Consider the following 13461-nt stretch of genomic DNA (forward strand, 5'->3'; position numbering starts at 1 on the left):
TATTCATGGAAAACCATACATGTTGACCTTGCCCCAAACCAACCTCCATTTCTCAGAGAGATGAATGGTGCCTTTGCTCCAGCTGGAACATGACCCACGTCTGCCTAAAGAGACTCAATTCTGGGGTTCTTGTTGAAACTGTTAGGAAAGAAAATTATGTTCTTTGCAGATATACCTACCAGTAAGGATAACAAAAGACAAGAGTGGCTGGGAAATGAAAAACCTGAAATAAAACCACCACAGCAGAAAGCAGAGTAAAAAGCTAGAGACTGGAACCCCAGATCCAGCCTTGCCTGAAGCTAGACTTATCCCTGGACTCTTCAAATACTTGGGCCAAAAACTGCCCCCCTTTCTTTTTAACTTTAAAAAACAATTTGTGTTGAATTTATGACACAATCAAAAGTGTTCCAACTAATACATCTCCTTGGTCATGACTTCATTTTCCTTATCTATAAAAAAAAAATCTAGTGCTCGCTTCAGCAGCACATATACTAAAAATTGGAACAATACAGAGAAGATTAGCATGGCCCCTGCGCAAGGATGACACGCAAATTCGTGAAGCGTTCCATATAAAATAAAATAAAATAAAATAAAATAAAAATAAATAAAATATAAATAAAAAATCTAAATAACTGAAAATCCTCTCTATCTCACTCTCTCTCTCTCTCTCTCTCTCTCTCTCTCTCTCTCCACACACACACACACACACACACACACACACACCCTCTGGACCTTAGTTTCCTCATATTGACACCTAGAATGCAGGACATAAGGGTCTTCCAAAGCCAATAGCTATGATTCTGTGATTTTGTATAGATCGGGGCAGAAAATGTCCTAGTAAATTATTTCTATCCAGAGAATTCTATCAGAGAATGCAGTAAGTTAGGAAGAGCTCTGTAGCACTGCCACCTGGTGACTATTTGCTTCAGCTATGCTGTCGCTTTTCCAATCAGCAAGTAGAAACAAGTGCAATTTCATGACCTTCTGAAATAATATTTTCGGTCTGAAACATATAAAATTAAAACCATTACATTTCAACCAACATTGAGCATCAACTGGGCACAAGTCACTATAAAGAGCATATGAAAATGTCTGACAGTCTCTGTCATCTCAGAATTTTAATTTCATGAGGATATCATATGGTTTATACCAAAAGAAGATAACAAAAGAAAGTAATAGAGGAAAATGATCAAAAGGCCACAAATGATGAAGGATTCAGAAGATATTAGAGGAAGTGTTATGAATTTTAATCATGAATTTTAAACATGAATTTTAAAAGCCTACAATGGGATAGTGTCACTCTAAATAGAAAGAAGTATGGGCACAAGGCAATACACTGATTTATCACAGAAGATATTTAAATAATAATTAGAAGACCACTTGGAAAAGAGCACATACATGTTCAAGGGATGACTAGGAGAGAGTAAGGGTTTAAAAAAGTAGTTGTAAGTCATATTTTAGAGAAGCTGGAAAGTCAGTCTAAGGAAGCAGAGTGCAGAATGAATTGGTGGTGAAACATGAGAAATGGGAATAGGGAATACGGATGAGGACATGAAGTTAATATGATGTCATGAGGGCCTAACCTAGGGCAGGAGGCCTGGATTAAAAAAAAAAAAAAAAAAGCAAGAGCCATTTCTGAGTTAGACTCCACATGGCTTGACAATTGATTAAATTTGTGTTAGGAGAAAGGAATGCCCTAGGATGGAGGAATGTAATCTCAAGTGTCTGAGCACAAATGACTATAAAAACAGACATACTATTTTTTAATATATTTTTAAAGTTTATTTTTATTTATTTTGAGAGAGGGACAGAGAGCGAGCAGGAAAGGGGCCGAGAGAGGGAGACACAGAATCCCAAGCAGGCACTGCAGGCAGCTCAGAGCCTGATGCAAGGCTCAAACTCACAAACTGTGAGATCACGACCTGAGCCGAAATCAGAAGTTAGATGCTTAATGGGCTGAGCCACCCAGGTGCCTCAAAACAGATGTACTATTAAAAGAAAGAGGACTTAGGAAGAGGAGCTTTTTTGTGTGGAGAAAAAAAACATATCCTCATCTTGTACTTAGACATTCTAAGTTTAGAGCTTAGAAGGATTTCTGTTAAAAGATATCCAAGGTAGAGCTAAGAATAAATTATCCAGTCTCAAGAAGGGTCTGGATATAAAAATGCAAGGTTTGGAACCATCTTTGACACAATTGTTAAACTTATGAAAATACATAAAATGCCAATGAGTAGAACATATACAGAAAAGATTAAACCCAACACACTGATGAACAGCAACTTTTAGAGGATGGAAAAAGGAAAAGAAATCAGTAGAGGCAACAAAAGGAAAGAATGAGAGCTAAAGGGAGTTTTGGGGTGGGGGGCCATGTAAAGAAGCCAAGACAGAAAAGCATTTCAAGAAAATTAACAAGGGAAAATGCATCAGAGAATCCAAAGGAGCAGAAGGATAAAAAGCAACAGACTCTTTGCTGAACCACTTGGCAATTGTTTAGAGAACTATTAAGAGAATCCTAAGAGAATTGTTTCAGTGAAATGCTGAGGACAAAAGCAAGGTAAGTAATGAAGGAATTCAGAGATCATAGGGTACTTTCGAGAAATCTGTTATAAGAGGGAAGAAGAGATAGAATGATAGCATAAGTAGAAAAAGGCCAAGGGAAGTTGTTATAGATGAAAGGAGGAAACTTGGTGAAAGGGTAACATTTAAAATGACAAAAAGGAGATGTCAATTGAAAAGGCAGGATTCCAAAGACAAAGGCCAATGTAGCAGGACACAGCTGTAGGGATCATATCTGAAAAGAAGGAAAAATAATTCTTCCTCACGTGGGAATAAATGACCAGCAGGTGGGAAAAACAAAGCGTAATTGTATGGCACAGAGAAGATTAAAGTCCCATTAGCTGTCACTTAGATTGTTATTCTTGATAAATAAGACAGGAATACATAGGATGAGCAACTCATCTCAGTTTAGCCAACACTTTTCCATTTTAGCCCTGAAAGTCTCATATCCCTGGAAATCCCTTGGTCCAGGGAAAACAGGGATGGTTGGTACCTGTAATCATGTATCAATTGTGGGTGTCATGTGGCTGTGAGTTAGTATCCCAGTGAGATTAAGGAAGAAATTTTAGAATAATTTTATGAGGAAATTTGATAGTTCATCAAAGATGGATGAATAGACAGCTGAGTAAGAGTGATGGGCTATTTTAAATCTAATTAGACGGCAGGAATTTGTAACGTCATTCAGTTGGGTGTCATCTGCACAGGTTCAAACTCTGTGAGATAGGGAAACTAAAGGACTTCATAAAACCTGCTTTTGGTTCCTTTTCCTGTTTCCATTCTTGCTAGGACCTGCACCCCCACTTTACACATGCCTCAAAATGCAAATAGTGTATTCCTCCACGTAAGGGACAAGCAGTCAATGATTTCTTTAGATAGATAACATCTAAGGAAGGACCAGGTGAGAATGACTGGAGAAAGCCATCATATTCATCATATTCCAGACCATCAGTGTTCGACATCTCTATGCCCAGACCCTTGGCTCCAAGGTAACTCCTGGGCCCTCGTTTTTGTTCTACTCAGTTCCTGGATGCCGAAAATACATGCACACCAGACCACAATCCTCAGTAAAAACTCCCAGACCCTGAACTAAGACAAGACTCCTTCCTTCCTGAGTTTCCCAGACATCTGTCTGTACCTGAAATCTCTCTATACCTTCAATAAACTGCTTTCACGTCTTGCTGGCTTGAGTTTGATTTCTACCCTGCACACAGCCAGGAACTCTGTTGGCTGGTCCTGCGGGACACCCTCTGGGTCCTGGGACCCAGCCTGCATGCTGAGTCAGCAGCACAGGACCAGGAATTGAGAAAGCAAGAAAGGAAAATGCAGTTAGGGAGTTTGTTTCAGCTAGTAAGAAATGCATGTAGGTTGTTAAGACTGTTTTCAAATTGGAGGAAGTGACAGTTTATTTTGTATATAAGCTGGAAGAGTTGACAAATTTTGCTCAGATTAACTTCTGGCTCTGAAGATTTCTCATGTGATCCTGTCCACTACCTTCCTGCTGGTGTTGGGCACCAAAGGACACATTCGCATCACAATATGACTCCTAGCCTTACAACTTCATGTCTTGACACTTAGTTAGTTGGTGCAATAGATTGTAGCATTCCTGGAAGTCATTCAGAAATAGTTAGCAAAAACTTAACTATACAGAAGTGACTGTGAACCACATATTATTCCACTAAAGTCAAATAAAAGAATCCCCAGCTCATCTTCCCTGATACCTGATCCCAAAATTGCCTGCAACCATTCCAACACCATTCAACATGAGAAGTGTGACAAACATGAGTCAGAATGAAAAGAAACCACCGGTCTAACCAACTTCAGTTAAAATACCTTAGTTTTACAAATTTTACAGAAATGTAACCTTCTGAATACATTGATAAGGTCTCTTCCGGTCCTCAGAAGGAGTTCATGCAACTAAGAGATGCTGAAGCTTCATTAACTTATCCACAAATCTGCACCAATACAACAGGTTTGTAGCCAATACTTGGAGTTATGCTGCTCTGCATACACGTACAGAACTTAAAGTCAGGCCATATTAAAAGTCTTCTGGTTACCGGGTGCCTGGGTGGCTCAGTCGACTGAGCATCTGACTTTAGCTCAGGTCATCATCTTGCGATCTGTGAGCTCAAGCCCCACATTAGGCTCTGTGCTGACAGCTCAGAGCCTGGAGCCTGCTTTGGATTCTGTGTTTCCCTCTCTCTCTACCTTTCCCCTGCTCATGCTCTGTCTCTCAAAAGTGAATAAATGTTAAAAAAAAAAAAAAGTCTTCTGGTTCCTAAAAGCACTATACTCTTTTATGTCTTTATCCATATTACTGTCTCTCACTGGAGAGTTTTGCAGTTAACGGCTTTCTAGATAGAAAGATTGGCAAGTACAAAGGCCCTGAGGTAGAAATGTGCTCGATGAATATGTGTATGGTAGATTTGGGGTTCAAGGAACAGTAAAGAAGCCAATGCTGTTGGACAAGAAGGAGAAAGGAGTAGAATAGGACAATACGGAGCCAGAGAGATGACCAGGAAGGTCTTGCAGCCCATTAACATTGCAAAGACCTTGACTTACTCTGAGTTTGGAAGCCAGGCAGAGTTTTGACCAGAGGGTTGAAGTGAACTGACTCACAATTTAAAGTCTCACTCTGTTGAGAATAAAGTGTGGAGAATTAGCAAAAATTATAGCTTATTTATCTTTGAGTTAAGGGTGGTGAGGGAATATTATTTTAAAGCTGGCAGTAGATTTCCTCTTAAGGAGAAACTATTTGTTTAGAAAAATAAAACTCTCAGGAAAATGGCCAAAATGGACTAATACAGACATAGAACTGAATTGGTCTACATAACAGAAGTGGAGAAACATTGAGCTCTGGGGTCTGTGTAAAAAAGAGATTAATGGATAGTAAGCCTTTTGGAAAGGCTGGAGCAACCCAAGGTGAAAGAATGGGAGATTCAGGAACAAAGTCAGTTTCCTGTACTAAGGGAATAAAATTATGAAATATTCAGTTTTGGATCATCCAACATAATATTCCAAGATGTAGGGAATCCTTCAGAAAATAAAAGGTCTAACACATAAATGTCACTGTGAGTAGTATTTGCAGGAAATGAAGGAAAAAGATGGTGAGCATTTGGGGTTGACTTGAGTGAAGAGAAAAGATCAGGTATAGAGGACAAGATGTGAGTAGCCAACAACTCAAGAAGTATATGTAGAAGCAAGAAAGGACCATAGAAAAATGTTCATGGGAAAGATGTTGAGTATCTCGTCACAGTTGAAAGGATTCAAGACATTACTATTTAAATAGTAAAAGAAGACTAACTCTGACACTGAACTGGATGGGAGGCAGGCAATAATCAAATGTAACCACTGGGTTACATTCATATTCACAGAGTGCTGTGCATAATAATAAAGTATGGGAATGAATCAATCAATCAACGTCAAGAAATGAAATTCATTTACGAAATGAATTTTGAAATAGCTAACCATTATTTCTTGCTGGGTAGTACTATATATATATATATATATATATATATATATATATAGGCTTTGGAGTTCCATTAATGTTTTTGCTTTTCAAGCTAACATTAATTTTTAGCTTACTGTGTTCCAAATCCTATGCTAAATGTTTTATAAGAACCCCATGACCTTGGTATTATTACTACCCCACTTTAAATATCAGAACACCAAGTCTCAGGTAAAGTAATTTGCTCAAGGATGCAAGGGTGTACAACCAATTGGGGAAGAGGGCTACGGCAAAGCCAGGATTTAAATTCAGGCTGAAGATTCCAGAGTGCAGACTCTTAATTATGTCCCTGTATTCTTCTGTTTCACACGTCATACATGCATCATCGTGTTTCAGCTCACAAACATACCATTAATTCAAAACATGGAAGAACTGAATCTATTTGAAGAAAAGTTTCTAAGAGACACTAAAATGTATAACTGGAGGACATTCAAATCCTGCTAAACATTAACCAATGTTTACATTAGAAGAAATCTGAATATCGTAATACGGAAGAAGAAAGGGACAAAGTAACTTCATTACACAGAACTAAAAACAAGAAAAAAAATCACATAAAATCATTACAGCTTTGAAGAAACACATTTTCTAAACATTTGTTTGAAGCACCACATCTTCAAGATAGCTGTTTTACCAGTTTGATCCAGGCACTGATGCTATAGTTAGGGCAGTCTGGCCACAAGAGAACAGGAGATTGTACAGTTCATGGTACAAATAAAAGGAATTGTAACCAACATGCCTTGACCAACTTTTTTTTTTTTAATTCTTACAGCTGCTTCCAAGATAAATTCAGAATGATGAGTCAGCCATCCTGAGCTTGTGGAAGACTCACAATCAAAGTATAACATGATTAGATAATAAGGGAAAGGACAGAAATCTCTTTCTGTCAGGAAGAGATTAAGAAAGAAGAGCCCTGAGATGCTGATAAGACTTAAACTTACATTGACTTTTTTTTTTTACTGTAGCTAGAAAATGCCACAGCTTTTAAAGTCAGTGTGAAGACATAATGATGTTTTTGCCCTTGAAATATTTTTTATGAAAAAAATTAAAGTAGTTCAAGTTTTATGCTATAACTGACTCTAGAAAGAAGGAATAAAAGATCATTGGAAATTAATGAGTGCCCAGTATCCTAGGTACTTCTGTCACTGCTTGCCCCCAGGGTGGTCAGCTTTCTTCTAAAAGCAAAGCCATTCGAGTGTCCTTTTCTCTCAGTACAAGCTCATGCAACACAGCTGCATGCATTGAGCACATGAGCTTGTCAAACACTGAGGACACACTGGAAATTGTCTGTTCATCTAACAAGTATTGTTTAGGCATCTACTATGAGGCAAGCATTGCCTTAGGATGTTGGATCCAAAATTAGAATGACACCGTTCCTGCCGGTGACTCACTCATAGTCCAGAGGAGAGTCAGACATGCAAGCGATTAGAACTGGTACTGGGCTAGTGTGCACCAAATGACCTTTCCACCTGTTTATAACTGGGTTCCTCCAATTTTTATGTACCTATGCCAAAGTGGTTATTAAATATTTTTAACACCACCCCTGTAAGCAATTACAATGTAATGTGGTATGTCCTATATTAAAAGCACATATATGATGCCAAAGAAACAGAGAGAAAAGACAATCATCACATCTTACATTGAAATGGAAATGATAATAACCTCACATCCTCTGTGATATTCTCTCTAAACATACCAGCTTATAGTGATATTTATGAAAAAACATAGACTTTTAAGGTTGGAAGAGAACCTAGAAATTAGCTTGACCAACCTCCTCACTCTACAGTGAAATGAAATCCCAAAATACTTCACTGATTTCCCATAATCACCCACCTAGTTAAGATCACTGATAGGATAAGAATGCAAGTCTTCTCATATCCAGGCCCAAAACTCTCTGAATGATATCCCACAATTAGTAACATACACTGCTGTACTTAACTAAATATGGCAGGAAAGATGAGAACAAAGCATCTAGGCTTAGAAGTATGAGGACAAATCCCTGTTTTACCACTTACTTGTTCATAACCTTGGGGAGAAATGACCTGATTCCTTTAGATCTCAATTTCCTCATTCGGAAAGTCAAAATATCTGCCTTTTTTGTGAGATTTAAAATGAACTATGCATATAAAATTCCTTGAGAGGCCTTGCCTTCAGACTCTCTCTACTTTAGCCAATTCCCAAAATGATCTTTCTAATACACATCCAATCAAGTTACTTCTCTGCCTAAAAGGGGAAAAAACTAAACATCTAAACATACCATACAAAATTCTTCACAACTTTACCTAAACCTTCTTTGTAACTTCATCTCTAGTCATTCTTCACAATATTCTATGTCCCACTGACATTGAACTACTTACTCATATTCTCCTAATGTGCCATAGTTTCCTATACCTCCACTTTGTTGGCACATTTCTACTCCCTGGTGTGTCCAATGTTTGACATTGGTGTGTTCAGCATTTGACATTTGAAGATCTAGAACACATTCATGTACTACTTTTCTAATTAAAAGACTAAATAAATATTCTACTCTAGAGAAAAATGTATGACCATATTTAAATGTCACCTTTTGTGTTATAATTTCCTAACTCCCCTTGCTCATGTAATGCTGTTTCCATGGTAACTTTATAGTTGTACCCCCTTCTATTATTAATATCTTATTAAGTTTATGTGTTTGCCTCCACTCTGAGTCACTGAAACAGGAAACATGTCTTATACCTCCTGCATAAGTGAGCTCAAGGACTAAACTCATAAAGAATGTGCAAAATGAGGGGCGCCTGGGTGGCGCAGTCGGTTGAGCGTCCGACTTCAGCCAGGTCACGATCTCGCGGTCAGTGAGTTCGAGCCCCGCGTCAGGCTCTGGGCTGATGGCTCGGAGCCTGGAGCCTGTTTCCGATTCTGTGTCTCCCTCTCTCTCTGCCCCTCCCCCGTTCATGCTCTGTCTCTCTCTGTCCCAAAAATAAATAAAAAACGTTGAAAAAAAAATTAAAAAAAAAAAGAATGTGCAAAATGTACCTATGTAAGAGACTTACACAACATGGAATCAGGGTTGTATCAGTTATTCTTGGGCAATCTGGACCAGGGCACATGTTAGAGATTTCTCTTCCAGGTCAGGAAACAAATGTCAGTCAGGAAACCCAGTTTAGATTTCCATGCAGTACCCTAATTGTGATCATCCTGCTCTGAAAACTGCCATGTGTCATGTCATCTAATACAGTGGAGAAAATCACCCCAGATTAGAATTGCCTCTAGAAGCTGTTTCTTAATTCTTTAAAACTCTTAACACTAGATGTACCTTTTAAAAAGCAAGCTCTAGGGTGGTTGATTAATTTCAGCCAGGCACCATGCATACTCTTTGAGTACATGATACCTGCAGATAAGCAATATTATATTAGAGAAATTGATGGCTTGGTTTTTGTTCTTTTCAGGGTACATAAATAAGATGTGGATAGCACTGTCTACTGAAAAATTTTAAAGAGTATAATTATAAATGTCATGTAAATATTAAAATGAAGATGAAGATGTCTCAAAGATATTGTTTGACTCATTATTTCTTGAGAAAATCAGTGAGATATTACAACTCCTGAATTATAGTCCAAAGATCAGTGAGAGGAGATAGATGGATAGATAGATATGACAGATAGATATAGATACATGATAGATAGATAGATAGATAGATAGATAGATGATAGATAGAGAAATGTTGAAATAATAGATTTTCTTAGAACAGGAAAATTTGACCAATACCAATAGGACAATAACTAACTGCATTTCCATTGGACACAATTTGTCTTTCTATGGAAAAGAATCATTTACATAATCACCAATGTTCTACTACTTACGAAGTTGTAAAATAGCTTTTGATCTACAATATATAACCTGGAAGTGTGTGTTAGACAATGCCAATTTTCCACTGAAGACATCCAAAAATCTTTTTGTCCATTTCTAAGTCTTATGCCATTTTTTTCCTATACCATTTTAATGTATTGAGATATTAAAGCATGAATGCATTTTCTATAAAAATATTACTTCTATAAACTGAGAAGCTAGTATTTTTTCTAGATATTCTACTAAATATTCTGACTGTTCTTCAACATTGATTTACAACAACATGATCTACAAAGTAGAACAGTGTCTCCCAAATTAATTGGGGGTAATTTTTAATATTCATATTTCTAGGTCTTTCCCTGGAAAGTCTCATTCAGTAGATATGGAAAGGGACCTAGAAATAAGTATTTTTTTAATAAGCACCATACATGGTTTTTATGATTAGGCAAGTCGGGAAGTGTTTCATTACAGCAAGGGTGAAAATAACCCAGTAACTAAGTATAGTTTTGAGTACCCTTAAATTAATTAAACAATCATTAATTAAAGTTTCATATAACTCAGGAGGTTTATCACATCTTTTTTTTAGAAATGTCTAAATTTATGACCACTTACTGCCTTACAAATATTTTAAGTATTTTACCAGAGTGTAAATATTAATTACATCTAAATTAATTGCATTAATTGCATCTTTTAACTTTCAAAGGTCCCCATGCTATCACTATATTCTCCCCATCTTACATTGAATAGTGTGATAGCATCCTTTGAACTATTTGAACCAAAATTATAGAAAAATAATCAACAATCAATAAACTGAGGTCAGTCACCAGGAATATACAGACACTTGATCCACCAAATCCTAAAATATCAGTAGATGTGGGAAGAGACAAAGATGGGATCATGAACCAGAGTGATAGCTGAATCTGAAGAGCAAATCCATGAGTGCACAAATGGCTGAGTAGAGAGGTTGAAGAAACAAATATAGTAGATCCAGATAAATTTCCAGCACAACAGTTTTCAAAGAAACTACTCCCATAACAAGGGCTAAATCTCAGCCAGAACACACCAGTACACTGAAATGTGTTTATACTACTTGTAAATGGTTACTATCCTAAGTTCCTCATTCTCTCCTCCTAGCCATCCCTGGATCCAGTAATTGAAGGATAATATCTGACACAGCGGGGGATCCCCCCAAACCTCACTCCAGCCCTACTGCCAGCAACCATTTTGATTGCTTTCACCCACATCCCATCGTGGTTAAATACTGTGATTATTACTCCTACTCACAGTATGCCTCCAATGATATTTCATGGTGCTCTTAACCAGACTCCTAAAAGAAAATCCATTTTCTCCTAGAAAAAAAAAAAAGAGCATTTATCCTATTATTCCAGCATTTGAATCTTTACGTCTTACTAAGTTGAAAATGGCAGCCATGTCTTTGTATTTACATTGTGACTTTAAAATAATACAGTGCATCTATTGGGGGCTACAGTTAATTCTTTTGCCAATTCTTTCATTTTCTTTTCTTTTCTTTTAATTTTTTTTTATTTTTGAAAGACAGAGACAGAGCACAAGTGGGGGAGGGGCAGAGAGAAGGGGAGATAACAGAGTCCAAAGCAGGCTCTGGGCTGTCAGTACAGAGCCTGAGAGCAGGGCTCAAACCCACAAACCATGAGATCATGACCTGAGCCACAGACGGATGCTTAACCCACTCAGCCAGCCAGGCACCCCCCTTTTGCCAATTCTTAACTGAAAAATATTTTGCTACTTCTTTTCTATTGATTCCTGTGCAGCTTCCCTCTAAATACTTCTAAAAAGAACCAGAAAAAAAATATATATATATTGGACATCCATTTACCTGTAAGGGATTAAGGTAAAGGTTATTATACCTAACCATCTAAACAAAGCAGTACAATTTTAAAAAGAAAAATGTTTTAACGCACACTGGTACAATGTTTTTTTTTTTTTTCTTTCATGAGCCCACTATATAACTTTTAATTCCAGCTTTTTATGGGAACTGTTATTTCAAAACCTGGGTTTTCTCATTAAAACAACTCACACAAATTCATTTACACACCAATTATTCATTAATTGGGATAAAATTAGTGAGTTTCTTATACTAGACGTCTAGGGGAAAATCTTATTTCTTTCATTTGGATCTGGAAAAATCTATTTACAACCATTTTCCTCAGTATCCTCCAATGAAAATGAGTATTTGAACAAGATCAGAACTTTCCCAACTTTGCAGTAGCATAAAGCTCTCTTCAAAGAAAACATTGCATAAAAGCTCAACAGATAGGGAGAACTTCTCCAGTTAAAGGGAAAGTGTGGTCAGAGCATTGCCAACCTGAACCTTCACCTACTTCCCAGCCAATACTGACATACCCTAAAAGAATAAAATAGTGTGCAATCCAAAAAAAAATATGATGTCTTAGATCTTTTCCAACTCCAGAAATTCTATGAAAACTCTATAATGTGTTCCTACTGCTTGGGTTGTTCAATTGGACCGAATGAAAATTCATACAATAAAGGCTAAACTAGTACAAACACACCACAGAGGACATTGTCTTATTCATGATAGAACAGAAATGACCCAAAGTAGGCAAATTTATGCCATCATAACTCAGTATCAATCCCTCACACCTCATGATATAATCCAAACCAGGTATCAACTGCAATAAACAGCAGAAAAAGTAAATAATTGTAAAATAAGTCATGTTGACTGTGACCATTTATAACGATATGTTCATATATACTCTCACATTCACACATACTCATGCATACAACATATCTTCATACTTATTTCTCTTCCAAAGTTTCTTTTGATTGTTCCGTTTTGGGGACTTCTGTGTCCCTAATTAGGTTCTAGGTTAGATCCTCAAAGCCACTGCTCCTATACAACAATTTCAATTATTTTTGGTGACCATTACTAATCCAATGATTTGAACAACTTGAAAAAAGTTGGAAACTTTACAAAATTGGACCCATGTTATATTGCACAAGGTAACAAGAATTATCTGTTAAAAATGTAAATCACATATGAGTGTGCTTAAACACTTCATGGCTTCTCACCTCTCCTAGACGCAATATGAAATCCAATGTCACTTCTGTGTACCTCACCAGCTTCCTCTTGTCCCACTCCCCCTGCCCACTTCTCCCGACGTCAGCTTCACCCTCTCTCAGTTCCATGTTCTCTCCCATGTCATTGCCACCTTAATTATGCCATTCCTTTGCCTGGAAAACACATCTTTTCAGCCAGCTGCTTTAACAATCTATTCATCCTTCAGACTTCAGCTTGAGCCTCACGTTCTCAGCAGAGCCATACTTGATGCAGTCTACACTAGGTAACCTGATATATATTCCAATAGCATCTTATATCTTTTCACAAAACTCGACATATTTGAAACTGTTTAAGTTATCATTTGTAATTATTTACTTCATTTCTGAGTTTTTGTTGCTGGTAAATCCCCTGTGGACAAGGCCATGTCTATCTTACTCACTCCTACAGACCCATTACCTCTCATAGTACCTGGCATTTAGCAGATATTTGACAAATATTTATTGATGACAAAGGGCACCTA

The 13461-nt window shown here is 37.3% G+C and overlaps 1 non-coding gene across 1 annotated transcript; it reads left to right on the forward strand.

Moving 5' to 3' along the window:
• Positions 1-467: 467 nt before the first annotated feature.
• On the forward strand, positions 468-575 carry LOC131495188 (U6 spliceosomal RNA). Its single transcript, XR_009253819.1, has one exon. It is a non-coding gene; the product is annotated as a U6 spliceosomal RNA (small nuclear RNA).
• The last annotated feature ends 12886 nt before the right edge of the window (positions 576-13461 follow it).

This window comes from Neofelis nebulosa, chromosome 14 (assembly GCF_028018385.1).
Source record: "Neofelis nebulosa isolate mNeoNeb1 chromosome 14, mNeoNeb1.pri, whole genome shotgun sequence".
Taxonomy (NCBI): domain Eukaryota; kingdom Metazoa; phylum Chordata; class Mammalia; order Carnivora; family Felidae; genus Neofelis; species Neofelis nebulosa.